Raw genomic sequence first — 15,122 nt, 5'->3', positions numbered from 1 at the left:
TATGCCTGTTAACTATGACATAAGGAGGCCTTCCCCAAGGTTAAAATGTGTGTGTGGGGGGGGAATCCCAAATACATATAGTGAGATGAGGAAAATGATGGGTGGAGTACTAAAAAGCAGAAAGAATGTGTCTTTTCACAGGTGACATAAAAACACACAGAGGTTATAAATCCACCTTCCTTCATTAGTCATCAATCAATTAACCCCCCCCCCCCCGATACAATCAATTTAAAACAGCATTTTTGCATTTCACACATTCACACCAACAGATGGAAAGAAGCTCAAAAGCACTTTAAGTGGCAGGTATAAAATTTGTCTGACAGTCACTCTGTGTATTTCCCTCAGCCAGACCTCAAAGGCAGCATAATAAAGCATACAGGTAAGCTGCTCTAACCCTATACAGTGGCACATACAATTTGCTTCAACTTGTCCTGTGATTATGTTTGGGAGAAAGGAATAAGAGACTGGACCTGTGATAGCCTGAACCTATTACACTTATAATTATAATTGCTCCTTGGCTTTTGTTATGCATGACAGGCATTTCCTTTTGACCAGAACTCCTTTGAACACACAGTCTGAGGTGAGAGCCACAGCAGTTTGGAATACCTCAGCAGTTCCATGTCACTTGATGGCAGCAGAATTGTAAACATATGAACAGGTGTGCAATGGAGGAGGAGATGGCTGAGGTTGTCACGAAGGCATTCATGCCAGCTTATAAACTATTGTCTCAAGTTGATGACTAAGCCGCTTTTTACATTCTCCATCACTTCCCACGTCAGCAAAGTGAGTCCAGGAGGAAAAGGTGGACACACAGACAGATGTATAAATATGGAAAATTGTGCAGATAGGTAAGTTATTTTTGCAAGATTCTCTCTGTCTGGTCAGCAGTTATGTGTAGGCAGCTGTTCCCTGCTGTTGAGCTGTGTCTTCCTGTTCAATTGTACCAGTAAAAACTTTTCTAGGCCATGTCCCCTGAAGTGGAGATTTTTCTGTCTTATGAAACGAACCAAAAAATTCCCACCAGATAGAGATTATTTTTATAGCCACCTTTTCTGCCATCTTAAGTACTTTCTCTCCACTCTCTCTTATCTGTTTGCAGATCTTCAAGCATTTTAATGCCTTTGGCCTGGGCACAAAGCTCTCTAGTAAACATGCTCCCTGCTCTGACTTCCTTGCCAAACACTATTCTAATAATACCATCCCAGCTCCAACATTCCTGTCATCAGAGGATACCCGAGTGTTCAGATATTTCTGTGTACTGGAACTGCTTCTATGATCACTGAAACAGGAGCCTAGAACAGCCCTCAACAGGAAGTGAACTAGGATGGAATGTAGGACAAAACAGCCACCTGTGCAGTAAGGAAGAGGAAAAGTTTGCTGTCTCCATAGCAATTTATCAGAGCCCTACGAGGAGTGATTTTCAGGGCCTCAACTTCAGGAAGGAAGGAAAGAAAGAAGCCAGGGGAGGGAATTCAATATGCTGCAAGCTGCTAGGCACTTAGTACTATCCGGGGATGTTGAGCCAAATAACAATCCTCAGGCCAGCATTATACCGTAATTCCATATTAAGATGGAAGGCTGGGCTACAAGATCTACTTATAAAAGTAAAGTAGGGGTGGGGAGCTGGATCTGGCCAGCAAGCCAGATAGTTATCTCCCCCATCCCTTGTGGGCCAAGTCTGACAGGTGGGGAGGGTCACCCACCCATATTTGACCTGATAACTAATGATCTAGCTTAGCCAAAAGGGACCACTTTGGTTTTTTGCCCACACAGGTATGGTGGAGTACATCGCAAAGAATTTCACTAGACCCTTGTGATGCTCTGTGCAATACCCAATCATCAGTTGACAGTTGGGGCTTGTGGAGCACTGTTAACAGGGCTTTGTGGGCACTGCCATTCAGCTGAAGTGCCTACAAAGTCCCTTTTGGCTAAGCTAGATCATTAATAGTCCCACATCTACTGTCACATATGACATCAGGTGTAGGGCAGATGGGCTGGGCTTGGTTTAGCAGAAATGACCTTGTGAGTCAAATGGGCATCCTCTACCTGAAGTAGAGCAAAGGTGCCTCCATATGGTCACTATTTGGGGGGGGAATGCATTTAAAGTGGATTAAAGGGCTCTGTCATCCTGGTGCAACTAATTCACTTTTTTAAAAAGAACCTGACTTTTTGCAGTTTGGAAAGTGATGAGAAATGCGTTGAAAAGTGTGGGATGAACAAATGGCTAAAGGAAGACATGTGAAGATGCCCGCCGCCCCCAAGCAAAAATGAATTATATAATTTCGCCTAAGAAAATGGATCAGTAAATGCACCTGATGTAGAATTCGGCAGCTAGATTGTTGACCAACGCAAGAAGGTCTGAACATATAACACCAATTCTGGCACAACTGCACTGGCTTCCAATTATCTCTGGACTTAATTAAAGGTGCTGGCTTAACCTATAAAGCCTTATGTGGCTCAGGGTCCCAAAACCTTGGAAACTTCATCTCTTCTCATGAACCAGCCCAGACCCTGTATTCATCATCCCAGGGAGGCCCTTCTTTGTCTACCCCTTCCAAGTGGTTGCTCCCCGCTTATGTGAATATCATGGGAAACTATTGGACAGTGGAAAAATCACTTTCCCATGTAGAGAAAGTTTTGAATTAGTTTTAAAAGATTTTAATTTTTTGCAGGAAGTATAGAACATGTTTATGTATGAATACATGAATATTCCAATTCTCAAGTAGGAGCCAGGCACACATACCTTGAACATTTCTCCAATGAAAATAGGGACGTCCCATTCCATAATAATTTTACTATTTATACCCCACACATCTTATTGGTTTGCCCCAGCACTCTGGGCAACTTCCAACATATATAAAAACATAATAAAACATTAAACATTTTTTAAAAAATCTTTCCTATACAGGATTGCCTTCAGATGGCTCGGGGGTTGGATATCTCCATACCCTCAAACATTTCTCCAATGAAAATAGGGATATCCTAAGAAAAATCAGGACATTCCGGGATCAAATCAGAAACCAGGACAGGGATGTCCCTGGAAAATAGGGACACTTGGAGGGTCTGAGGCAGTAGTTTTAGAGAAAACTGGATGCCTTGAGAGAGGCATTATTTACTTTGTCCCATTGTTACCTATGGTCAATCAGGTTTTTGAAAGAATATAAAACGCTGCAAAACCTGTTTACCAGAAGTAAAAATGGGTTGAACATTAGTCCCTCTCTTACTTTCGCTTCTTTGAGAAACCTATCCAGTAGAAAGGAAAGTTTCTCAAGAATCCAAAAAGTCAGTTGAAGAACTGAGCCACACCCACTTAAGGCATAACTCCCTGCAACTTAACCCAGCAGTGTTATCTGGGTTTTTATGCCTGGTCTAGCCTCTCCTCTAACCCCACCCATGTACATCCATGTGCAGGCATTGATAGTAGCACTTTGTGACTTGCTGTTGTCACAGGCAATGTACAGAAGTATAAGTAATGTGTACTGGGAATGCTTCCTGCACCATTAAATTAAACTAATTAACTAGTGCTAATTAAATGGGGTATTTTTTTAAAAAAATGCTCCACTAAGTACACAGATCTCCATTCAAGATCCAGTGTCTCTTGGCTCCTTTTGCTGGGTGAGCAAATGGAGCCAAGAGGCACTAGATCCCAAGTGAATAACTTTGTATTCAAAACTGCCCCCTTTTCCTCCTTGCATCAATGGTGTCTCCAACATCCATATACTTCACTTTATTTTATTTTAGGGGTGGCAGTGGAATCTTTACTGTTTATCATCATGGAAGGTAGAGGGGTACAAAGGCAGGGGAGCTAGGCACCACAGGGCCAGTGGTGGGAAGAATCCAAGAGTGCCCAGGACTAGCAAAGAAGGAACTCTTCCTGATCCAGATTTACTAGAATTGAGACTTGAGAACACAAAATCAAAATACAATCTTCAGAAGAGTATTGCATTCTGTCCTGGAACCCAGCAAAGTTCTTTATTCCCTGTCAGGTCAGACCAGGGTTTCATAGCTCTTTAAGTTTAAAGAAACAGCATGCAAATGATTTTCCCATCTAAATTTATGAATTTCCAATATGTAATTCAGTCTGCTGGGTTCTCACAATCCATTGTTCCCCTTAAGAAAATTCAAATCAAATGATATTTTGGAGAAAAGCAGCCTCCACCTATTCTCTTTTGGACATCTTTCTCAGTACTTTTGGGTGGTGCACATGTTCTTGGCAGGCCCCAACCCATACTTTCAGTGGAATGCATCTATGCTACATCACCGACATGCAGGATCCGTGAAAGGCAGCTGTTTCACTCCCATTACACACTGGGCATACAGTGAGGCAGACCGGCATCGGTACTCCCACCCTACGGATTCCAACTATACAACGCTCTACTTTTTACTACCGGTCTCCTTTGAAGGCAGCCTGTCTGCAACTTCTCTTTATTCAGAACCATATTTTCATTACCAAACCAGAGGTGAATCATGCCAGCCATTTGCCTTCAAAGGCAGCTTTGTTGTCAAAAATGAACAATGATATCCACACTTTCCAATGCATTTAAAGAGGAAAACTCTAGCCAAGATCACCTAGTCTATCATGCTCCTGTTCCTTTCAAGCGTGTCAGGATTTTAAGTGTTGGACACCACGCTGAACGCATCAAATACCGCTGCCTAAAGCGAAGTACGGTAATTCCAAGGTACATGCAAGGCCGGTAACATTTACTGAAGAAGATAAGTGTTACATCACTCCAATCAGCTGCTGTTGGTGGACTACAGTCGCACAAGCACACAAAATGAACTACACAGAAAGGCTTCTTACCTCAAGCTCTCTTTCAGCCCAGAATTAGTTAAAGAAGTTTGCGGTATGCCTCTTGCAAACAGTTCTCAGCTCCGTATACTTGGGTAAAGGCAGCAACAATGAATGACAACTGTCAAGTCTCTCTCCCTCTCTTTCTCTTTCTCTGTCTCTCCAGGCTGGCACGATAGAGAGGGTGGGGGAAGTATGTGCATGCCAGTGCAGGTCATTTGAAAGATATAGATAGCAAGTGTGTGCACATATATCTAAAATTGTCTGCAAGCAGCTGTTAGTTCAGAACAGCTCTAAGAGGATCAGGTTTTCTCCTGCAGCCCCAGCATGTATCTGTGGAGTATGAGCAGCAACAAAGACACTGTTAGTTTATACAGCATCTTTCAGCATGTGAAGTCTTGTACAACTGCCATGTCTATCCTGAAAATAATCCATTGAGGTGGGTTAGACTGCAACACAGCAACTTGCCCAAGGCAAGCTTAGTGACTCAGTGGTAATTTGCACTTTGATCTCCTTACACTCAAATTCCAACTCTCCACCCACTTCACCAAATTTGAGTTAAGAAGCGTAGCAACAACAGGAAGAATAGGTTGCCAGAAACATCATAATAAGGATGATCTGCCATTTTGGAGATAAAGCTTGAGATAAATAAAACTGAATGGAAACACATTAAAGAGTGGGTATTGCTAACATAATGCTTCCATCATCCATAACTATGCTAATATGAAGCTGATGGAAGTTGGAGTCCAACACATCTGGAGGGCTACAGGTTCCTCACCCCTGGGTTCAACTTTTGGAAAGAAAGAACCAGAAATATAGACGCCAAAGTTGGGAAAAAGGGCAGTGGAGTCTCAGGAGTGTTAGTCCAACATTTTAATTTCTTCTATTCAGCAAAGAAGTTGCCTATTCCCTCCCTTCAGACTACTGTATCTATTAAATAGATTCTAATTCACGGGAGAGGAAAATTCTGCAGTTCCTCTTCTGCGTTGTGTTTGTAGCTCCTGCCAAGGGTTCTTGCAGCCAGTGGTTACTGTTACCCTAGTATTCACTTTACTACTGCTGTATGAGAAAAGTTCAAGGCTATGTTTGTAGCAAATTTTGTTAAAGAAAGCCAGCTTTTCACCACCACTCTCAGCTGTCGGGGGGGACGGGGACCCAGATGCCAATGTAACACCTTTTTCGTTATCTGTGCCATAATTACAGCACGCAAAATGTCTGCACAATACCAGACTGTAAACTGGGAAAATGCACACCATGCCAACACAATTAGATGGGCGAGGCAGAAGAAGAAGAAGAGTTTGGATTTGATATCCCGCCTTTCACTCCCTTTAAGGAGTCTCAAAGCGGCTAACATTCTCCTTTCCCTTCCTCCCCCACAACAAACACTCTGTGAGGTGAGTGAGGCTGAGAGACTTCAGAGAAGTGTGACTGGCCCAAGGTCACCCAGCAGCTGCATGTGGAGGAGCGGAGACGCGAACCCGGTTCCCCAGATTACGAGTCCACCGTTCTTAACCACTACAGCACACTGGCTCTCAGGGGACTCCAAAATGTGGACAGAAGTGACTCACTTTGCCCATCCTGAATAGCCTTTTGGCTAAGATCAAGTGTAGTATCTGAATAGCATGTCCCCAGTCAGAATAGGGGCCCTACATGTGCAAATCTCCCTAGCTGAGATTCCTAGAGCTAAGTGAGGTGGAGGAAAACATGCCTATTTCACAAAATGTGGAAGAAACATATTTCCAGGAAATTAATTGCCTTTTCTGTAGAAGAGACCTCATTTCCTGCCAGGTGATGTAAATCACTCCAACGGATTATACCAGTTATGGCTGCTTGGGGACAGAGCCTAAACCAAATAACTTCCATCTGCCTGCTGAATGGGTAGAAAGCACGAAGCACCACATTGCAGAACTCTGGCAAATATAATCCCTCTTATGTACATGCAAATAGCAGCAGCCTTCACACATTGTTCCATTCATGGCAACATGTTCATGGGTTAATTCCATGTCAAGTACCGCAGGCATCATTTTCTGAACTGCACTGAACAAATTTTCATACAAAATTTAAGTGGTAGCTATGTCAGCTATTTCAGAGCAGTTAATGAGAACAAAAGCCAAGGTTTGCATTCACTCTGCTTGAAGAAGTGGGAATGCACATCATTTTCCATCGCAGGCTGACTGGGAGGCGCTACATCCTATGCATAAGAATGTGGAAGGCTGTTTTCTCTTCTCGGCCACAATCCTGCACACAGTTACCAACAAGCTAACCCTACTGATTTCCAATGAAACTTGTGCATTTGTATCAGTTGAGCAGCATTATTACTTTGCTTTTATATAATCACATTAATGCCAGGAAAACACCAGGCAAGTACAAACATTTTTGTGTCCTATTTCTGTTTTGACAGATATTCAATAAAACTTGTGAACTGCTTTGGGCTCAACATCCCTGGAGCATAAGAGCTCACAGTTGATATTTTAAACAGTTGTCAGCCACTCTTGGACATTAAACTCCCTCCACACCTCCTGACAACCCTCAGCACAATCCCATTAGCATGAAGGCTTTTCCATGTTGGCACGTGAATCCTCTCTCCTAGCTCAATGCTTTTCTGAATGCAGACAGATACCATTAAGCACTCTACAATTTGTGCTGGCTCATCTAAAATCCGTGTTCAAATTTATTCCGCTTTCAATAACAATAAAAAAAACATTATTCTGCAAAGCTGCACATTGCAGTTTTACAATTGTCAGCCCTTAATGAAGATTGAGCAAAACAAAACAAACAGCCAAAAATGCTTAAGTCCCTAGAAAGACTGGTATGTATTAATTTTGAATCTTAAAAAAAAGGCAGCAGAGTATACTACCTGCACAGTACGATCAGCCTCCCTTGATTTAAATATATCTGTTGTTTTCTCTTCCTCCCTTCAAAAATGAATATATTTAATGAACCAGAGCTAGAACATCATGTGTGGGCCAAGGCAACAGTACATAGCTTCCAGTGGGAGAGACCTAGAACCAGCACTTCCTTCCCAGATCCTGTGCAGCACAGGTGTAGCATTCAAAAGCTGAAGTGCAACAGTGGAAAAGGCAACAATAATGTCCCTTTACATGGCACCCTGTGAACTTTTTTGATCCACGAAAGCCATTTCTCAAGTTAATGGAATAATTCAGCCACAAGACCAGCAGTAACAGCAGCATAAATCACCAAGGCTGCTATGCAGCTACATCTTAAGCCAATCCCATAGCATCATCAAGGACAGTAACTGTTTACGAGGTTAATGAAATGTAACAAAGGCTGGAGATAGAGAATAGTTTTATCAGAGAGCTGAAGGCATTCTGAAAGAAGGGTCATTGCTCCTGGTGAAGATGCTAATTCTACTTTTTGCTTCTAGTAAATAGGTTTTGCATTGTTTTTGTAAGCATTCCAGAAGTTACAGGGAACAAAATAAATGCATTTCGAGCCCCACATTGGACGAACATTGCAGGGGGATTGGACTAGATGACCCTTGTGGCTTCTTCCAACTCTACAGTTCTGCGAATCTATGTACCAAGGAAAGTGATGTCTCTCTCAACCACTTCCAGCCGTTTAAAAACATTGTATTTTTAAAGTTGGAGATAGCTATAGCTTGTAAGCCAGATATTGCTTTGAAACAATTCCAATAAATTTCAATAAGCCATAAATTAGGGGTCAGCAACCTTTTTGGACTAGGGACTAGTGGGCACATTTCAAATTTTGAGAGAGTGCTCGGGCGCTATTCACAAGATGGCTTCCATGTGGGGTGTATGTGTGTGTAGCATAACACAAAATGGCTGCCAAGGGGAGCGTGACAGAACACAAAATTAGAGAGACAACCATATGCTTACCATTGGAAGTCAGCTATGTCCCACTGGTCTTTTGGAGACACTCTCTCTCACTCTCTCCCACACACACACACACACACACACACACAGAGAGAGAAAGAGAGAGAGAGATTGTTGCTATCAAATAATGACAGGGAGCATTCCCAATTCCAGGAAATACATACAAAGTAGCACACCACTCTCATTTTACAAAAATTGTTTAGAAATTATAGCATCATTCAGAAGGTACCTGCACATTTTGAGGAAGCTCTATTTTGCCCCTTCAGTTCTGCCAGGTTGGAACATGCGAGCAGCAAAACCCTTCCCTTACAGGATTGTTGAAAGTCAGCACAAGAAAAAGCCTATAAAGCACTTTTTGCATACTTACATATTAATTAATAAGAATGTGAATGTGAAAATACTATGAGTAGTTTTAGAAGACTGCATTTTTCATTTGTATAATTCCAGGAATTAAGAACCACTGGCTGGCAGCAGGTTAGACAAATTTAGTTTCAACATAAAATATTAATTATCAGTAATAGAGGTTAATTCAAACAAGGAGATGCTCACCATAGTCATTCTACAGAGGTCAGCCCACCATTTCAAGGGTTGAGCAGTCCAAGTGGGGTTTAAAGATAAGAAGGGGCAGCAGGAGTAACCCATCAACAGTGAGCACCTGAATCAGCATATGCACATTTTATGCAAATCTGTCTTCTTTAGTTGTCATTTTCATGAAGTGTAAATGGCTACACCATATAGGATTGCATGGCAAATCATGAACTGATACCTTCCTTTAAAAAGTTATACACAGCAAAATTCCACAGCCTTGGCATGCTGCAAACTGAGATTAAATGCTTATGACCAGATGAAGTCTTTTCATTTCTGTCACAATCTTGAGTTTGTGGTTATCATTGGTTGTGCTTTATTTTTTTGTTTTACTGGGCTGCTGCCAAGCAAATTCTAACAGGATCCAAGTACTGTTGGCACTTTGGCTAAGACTTGGCATGGTACGCACTAGCTTTGGTTGGATCCCCAAATTAACAGGGCCAATACAAGAACACTGTGGCACCTCAAGATGGACTAAACTCTTCCTTCCTCAAATATTTTTGAAGGGGTTTAGTCAATGGCACAGATTAGTAGTAGTGACAAACTATTGTTAATTCCAGACTGCCTGTTCATTTAGCATCAGTCCTGATTTGTGCATTTGTGGGATTCTTCTATGACAGTTATTTTTTTCCAGCATTCATTCTGATTTGTTTGCAGGGAGGTTAAATGACATCGCACCTAGCATGTGTTATTCCATATTTTCCAGTGCAGTTTCCCATCACTTTCCTTATTGCAAAGAGGTGTGTGTGTGTGTGTGTGTGTGTGTGTGTGTGTGTGTGTGTACAGGTTTATTGTGCAAGGATGCCAAATCAACTTTAATTATGCAACCCAAATATGTTGGTATGTAATTGAATTCCACCCAAAATAGTGACAGTCTGGATACACAGAGGGAGGCAAGATTGCAAGTAAATGTGTCAGTATTGTAATAGAGCAGGCATAAGCAAACTCAGCCCTTCAGATGTTTTGGGACTACAACTCCCATCATCCCTGACCACTGGTCCTGTTAGCTAGGGATGATGAGAGTTGTAGTCCGTCCCAAAACATCTGGAGTGCTGAGTTTGCTTATGCCTGTAATAGAGCAACACACAAATGACAAAGAGTATAGAGAGTAAGCTTCCTGAGGATGAATCAATACCTGTTGTAGGACTGCTGATGTAGGGCTGGCCATTGCAAAAGCCTGAACTGTCTAAAATAATTTTATCAAATACTTATATTTTATATAAAAAGGTAAAGGGACCGCTGACCATTAGGTCCAGTCATGACCGACTCTGGGGTTGCAGCGCTCAACTCGCTTTATTGGCCGAGGGAGCCGGCATACAGCTTCCAGGTCATGTGGGCAGCATGACTAAGCCTCTTCTGGCAAACCAGAGCAGTGCACGGAAACACCATTTTCCTTCCTGCCGGAGTGGTACCTATTTATCTACTTGCACTTTGACGTGCTTTCGAACAGCTAAATTGGCAGGAGCAGGGACCAAGCAACAGGAGCTCACCCCGTTGGGGGATTCGAACCGCAAACCTTCTGATCAGCAAGTCCTAGGCTCTGTGGTTTAACCCACAGCACCACCCGCATCCCTATATTTTATATAAGCAGAGGCAAAATCTGCAAAGTTAATGTCTAAATTTTGTTAGTCTTACTTTTGGTTCAACGTGGGTAGGACTCATCCTATTCTCCTTGCCCAAGGAAAAAAAGGCAAGAGCAGCTTCTCCTCAGTTGTTTTTCAATGGGGAGGGGATTGTGCCTTAGTTTATTTGAGTAATAAGATTGCATAAGAGATGCCAAGAGAATAGGTTGCAGCTGTGCTATATATGCATACCATCTCCTTGAATAGAATCCAATTTCAGAGCCTACCTCTTTCTTCCTTGGGTTAGAGAAAGCCTTTTACAGACCTGTGTTTTATAGTCTTACTAGGGACTTGTACTCTAACTCTTTTTAATAAACCTGCATGAAGCTTTTTCTGAAACACACCAAGGTGGTTCGTAGGTCAAGATAAACCATGGTTTATTGCAATTGGAATGAGCTGCAGCAAGACTCAGGTTTGTACTTTCCCCCTTCCATCTCCTCTGTGGCTTTCAGTTTTGGTTAACCGCAGTGCAGCATTGCATCCAAACTGTAATCTGCAGTTAATCTTAATCAGGCATAGGCAAACTAGGCCCTCCAGATGTTTCTGGCCTACGACTCCCATGATCCCTAGCTAACAGGACCAGTGGTCAGGGATGATGGGAATTGTGGTCCCAAAACATCTGGAGGGCTGAGTTTGCCTATGCCTGATCTTAATTATGGTTTGTTGCAACAAACCAGCTCCATTATTCATAGTTTGAAGGCTTGCTACAAACAAATGATAGTTAAGATTAAACACAATTTCGTTTTGGATGAAATGACAAGCTATGGTGAATCTAAAGCTAGCAAAAGCTTCCTGAATCCTCCTTACATCTGTGCTAGAGAAGGAAAACTACAATAGAGTGCAAGACCAAGGCTTGCTGTGGGTTATTCCCATCATGATACAAAATGGTTTGTGGTGATCCCAAACTGGCCCACAAAGGGTTTGTGTTTTTTTAAAAACTGCACATTCAATTTTGATGGAAATCATTAGATAGCTCATACTGGTGAGAGAATTGGAACCAAACTACGTAGAGAAGAGAAAGACATCGTTTATGCAATTAGTAATAATGTGAATGGTGTTTTAAAGTGAATAGCTGATGTGAGGGCACAATATGGATTGAGCACCTAGCACGGGGAATAGTGGGTCTCGCTTTGCTACACCCCATCCCCAGCTGAGATCCTGATCTAGCGCTGGCTCCCTGTATCTGCTATTTTCATTGGTGGGATCTTCCATTTGCATAATAGCTGTTATTCTGATGCACCCAATGCACACCCCCTGTGATAACGACTGCAACATAGGGACTATGAAGAGTAAACAGCTAAAGCTACCCATATGCCAGGGGTTTCCTGTCACTTGTTGTTTATTTTTAAGTCCTTCACTCAGTTGCTAATTGCATGAATGGTGTCTCATTTAGTTTGGCCCTTAAGTAGCTCTCTGCTGGAAAACTATGCAAGTCAAACAGGCCTGTTCCTCTCTCCACTTTGCTTTTCAAACCAATTCTGTTCAATTAAGGATTCTCTTTGAAAATGTTTTTCCTATTATTAGTATACTTCTCATAGAGCTTGACAGGGACTGAGAGGAGTGAGTTTCTTTGTACCTGACAGTTCTCTGAGAATCTTCAATGCAGCATTTCCATTTAATATAGCTTGGGTTTCCCACAGAGCAAAAAAGGAAAACATTCTTTAGCACAAGAAAAATGGGGTGGTCAAACAATAAAATAGACAAAAAGTATTGGGACATGGAGTAAAATTCTTCTCATGCAACTCCTTCAACTCATTAGATTTAATTTATGATCAAAATAAAATTAAAACAGGGATTTTAAATGCAACATTATTATGACAACACACATATTGTAATTTACTAGTTGCTTTCATTATGTATGAAGATTCAAATGCCCAGTTTTTAATTTATGGAACAGTACAACACTGTAAGATAAACTGCAATTTATCTTACTTGGTTTTTTTAAAATTTGAACATGATTTTTAATATGAATGCTTTAAAAAAAATTTGCTACTGCATGCTCTGTGTTGAGAATGTGAAACACACACTGTAAATTAAAGGGTAGTTTATGGTAGTTAATGGAAAGTTGCATAAGCTGTTAGTTGAAATATAGATAAGGTCAGGGACTAATTTGAACCATTTTAATCCACTTGGTTCTTCATATGCATAAATGAATAGCTTTCAGAAGGATCTCACACATTTCTCTAAACTTAAATACAATATGAAACTTTCTCACAGTAGTAATGGACCTAAGCATGCAGAAACAGCTCAGTCTTAAAGCCAGATAAATTATTCTCACCTGTGAAATATTATAGTAGTGCATACAAAGAGAACAATAACCATACTCTGGTATTATGCACAACATATAGCCTAGGAATCTCATAGGGCAAACTCACAGAGCAATTCCCGTACCAAAGCCTGTCATCTCTCACTTGTTTACAGAAGAAAGTGTAGATTTAGAACCCTGGCATCATGCAGTAACCTGACAATATGCTTTAATCTCCACTGCATCCTTTCATCCCAGAGCACTTTACTTGCTAATGCATGTTGCACAAAGGGACGCTTCATCCAACTATAAGTATGTCCTCATCTTTAAGAAGACAGCATTCATATGGATATGTTCTTACAAAATTTATAAATTGCAGTAAAATCATATTAGCAAAGCACTGAAAACCTGCTGCCTTATCTCCTGTTTCAGGGCAGCAAAGAAATTTATTTGATATAACAGAAGTACAAAATATTTTATGGCTCTTGTACATTTGCAACTAATTGTTTCACAGATAAGAAGCAAGACTCCCATTCATAAAATACTGGAATGTGAATTCAAATTAACATTCATATTTCTTTTTAAATGGGGGAGGGGAACTGAGGGAGAATAGTGTTCTTATACCCATGTCCTGGAAAATAGGTAGCTGTGCAAGTAATTCCTCAAACTGTGACCCTTTTATGACATGCATAAAATCATAGAGTGACAAGCAAGCTCCAGATCAGGAGCAGCCAAAATGGTGCCCTCCACATGTTGCTGAACTACAACTCCCATCATCCCTGGCTGTAGCTGATGGGAGTTGGAGTCCAACAACTTCCGGAGGGCATCGTGCTGCCTCTCTCTGCTCTAGTTCAATCCAACTGGGAATATTCCAAATAACCTCACCTGGATTCAGGAGTTACTAGACTTTGGAATCGGCCACAATATATACTGTATTGGTTTTAAGTACTGAGAAGCAGCTCCCTTTTGCCCACAAATGCAAACACTTTCATCTGGCTCCCTTTCCCTCATTCTCTGATGCAGAGTTCCTAAGTGTTTCTCATGCAGAATCTTCAGACAGCATGCAATTCCATAAATAGCAACCAGCTCTGACCCAGGCCTCCACAGCATGCAAGGGATAGACTAAGTGGTTTGATAATACCAGAGCAAATATAAAACACCAATCTTGGCAAAGCACCAGAAAGTTAAAGCCCGTAAAAGTGCCGATTTTTTGGACATTCTCAGAGTTACAGCCTGAGAGACAGACTCTACAAAATAACAGGCAGTTTTCAAATGTATGTTTAAATTGGCTTGTGCAAATGAGCAACCATAGAGGCTTTGCTCCTTTTGGAAGAGGTAGCAGTTCTGACATGCAACATTCCCTTTGATCTCTTCCCCACTTATGACACATGCCTGGATACTGTGTCTGCACCATCTCAAGGTTTCTACCACAGCTCCACTTTCTCTTTTGCCACTCTACCATCATGCTACACGGCTATCATTTGATTGCATCAATAATGCTTGATGCAAGGCCAGTCCTGTTATAAAGGGTGTATGTACAGTATACAACCTCAGAGGTTTGTTTTTAGGCAGGAGCAGGGAGCAGAGAACTGCTGTAATATCCCCTTGTGGCCTTTTGAATCAACATCTAGAAACATGTCCCTATCTAGTTTCTGAAATACTTCAGATCATTATTCAGGTTAACTTTTGTCAGCAATTCTCTGAGGACTAACAGCAGGTTTGGCCTTGGGAACAATAAATGCATTTTGGCTCAATGACAGCTGGTTCTCTTTATTTTTGGAGGAGGGGACAAGGTTGGGTTGGCAGCTTCAGCTTGTGTCCTAGACTCTGAGAAAGCCTTAGCCAGCAAATTACCCCTGACAAAGAAGTTAATATTGCCACTTCAGCAAGATGTCCCCACCCCTTCACCTCCCTGAGAAATCTCTACATTCCATAATTCTAGAGGCAGAAAGCCTCAACAATAGATATGTGGCAGCACACAGGAAGGCAGCAAGAAATCAAGATGAGCGGATGTGAAAGCTGCCTGG

At 41.6% G+C, this 15,122-nt stretch overlaps 1 protein-coding gene across 9 annotated transcripts in view; it reads right to left on the bottom strand.

The window, feature by feature from the left end:
• Nucleotides 1-15,122, bottom strand: part of SPTB (spectrin beta, erythrocytic) — an 85,505-nt gene that overhangs the window by 55,817 nt on the left and 14,566 nt on the right. For 2 of the 9 annotated variants that reach the window (XM_081907503.1, XM_081907501.1), the window contains exon 1: nt 4,802-4,977. The exons of 6 other annotated variants lie outside the window; for them this stretch is intronic. The gene's annotated coding sequence lies outside the window, so the exon portion shown is untranslated. Of the gene's footprint in view, nt 1-4,801; nt 4,978-15,122 lie in introns of those variants that run through there. One more of the 9 variants, XM_081907509.1, reaches the window with a different exon arrangement.

The sequence above is a fragment of the Podarcis melisellensis genome (assembly GCF_964234715.1).
Source record: "Podarcis melisellensis genome assembly, chromosome: 1".
Lineage (NCBI taxonomy): Eukaryota > Metazoa > Chordata > Lepidosauria > Squamata > Lacertidae > Podarcis > Podarcis melisellensis.
This window is presented reverse-complemented; position numbering and strand designations above follow the sequence as displayed.